Source organism: Arvicola amphibius, chromosome 13 (genome assembly GCF_903992535.2).
Source record: "Arvicola amphibius chromosome 13, mArvAmp1.2, whole genome shotgun sequence".
Classification (NCBI taxonomy): Eukaryota; Metazoa; Chordata; class Mammalia; order Rodentia; family Cricetidae; genus Arvicola; species Arvicola amphibius.
In genome coordinates this window covers 10,466,109-10,467,685 of record NC_052059.1, presented here as the reverse complement: position 1 = coordinate 10,467,685, position 1,577 = coordinate 10,466,109, and positions in this window count along the sequence as shown.

The window sequence follows — 1,577 nt, the reverse complement described above, 5'->3', positions numbered from 1 at the left end:
AGCTAAACTCCTTAATTTTTTGGTCATAATTGTAGAAAATACTTTAACCTATATTAATAATGAAGCATTCATAACAAGCATATGAATTTTAAGTCATATAAATCGTATGGGAGTGAAACATAAGGAGAATTAAAGCCTAAATTCCAATTGCTAGAGTTATATAAAGGAGAAAGTGAAGACTTTTTTCTCATGAATAATCTTCAGAAATAATAGAAAATTCAGTAACTTTTGAAGCAATATGTCATGATATAATATCTATTTCAATTCTTTTTTTTTTTTTTTTTTTTTTTTTTTTTTTTGGTTTTTCGAGACAGGGTTTCCCTGTAGTTTCTAGAGCCTGTCCTGGAACTAGCTCTTGTAGACCAGGCTGGCCTCGAACTTGCAGAGATCCGCCTGCCTCTGCCTCCCGAGTGCTGGGACTACAGGTGTGCGCCACCACCGCCCAGCTTCTATTTCAATTCTTATTATGCCATGGTTAACTACAAATATGTAGTTTTCCAGCAGCATGGGTGAGATCTATGTTGATCTGGTAGCGATAGTATAAATAATAAAAATTAGGTTAATTGGTCAAAGATTAGGCAAGTTTACTTGTCATTTCCAGCCTGTTACCTAGAAAATTATGTTTATCAAAATGACCTAATTTTGTTCTGTGGCTGATTATGCTTGAGGAGAAGTATCTAAAATACAATTTCTGGTAATTAATGGTCAGTGAAAACCAAGGGGCCTAAAAAGTCCAAATTGTATCCTTCCTGGAGGACTCTGGAAAGAGTAATTAAAAAATCATGCACCTAAATTAGATAGTGTTGTTCACCATGTAGCATTTCCTGGCTCCCTTATTTACAAAGCAGGTTAATATGGACTTTTTTGTTTAGCTCTAATTTCCCTTGTAATCATTAGCTTGTGCCATGCGATTGAGGTTGTTTTCTCTTTCGACCTACTTTCGTTGACCTAATGAGTGCAAAAGTGCTTCAGCATTATTTTTAGAATTTGTAGGCTATCTTGCTTGTAGCTCAGTTATCAACATTAATGATAAAACAGATCAACAATACTAACGTTGGAACTGATGAATACCATTAGAGATCTGTTTTACTAGGCAAAACATGCACTATATTTTCCACAATGGTTGAATCTCACCTTTTTCTCCTGTATTATCCTTTGATGTTTGTATGGTAGGGTAAATTTTAATAATAGCAACTTATGCTATGTTAGATTATTTTAGTAATGCTTTCAGTGTTTTTCAAGTTTTGTTTGGGGAATCACACACATTATAATGCTTTTATTTTTTCTAGTAATTTTGATACTTAAATCTGTTCATTACCTGGCGATGGTGGTGCATGCCATTAATCCCAGCACTAGGGAGGCAGAGGCAGGTAGATCTGTGTGAGTTTGAAGCCACCTGGTCTACAAAGTGATTTCCAAGACTGCCAGGGCTGTTACACAGATGAACCTTGTTTTAAAAAACAAAACAGCAATAACAAAAAATCAGTTCATTATTCAAGTAGCTAGTAAGAGATATGTCGGAGAGCTTCTTAAGCCCAGTATGTGAGTCAGTGTGATAAGCACATAGTGAGAGGTTT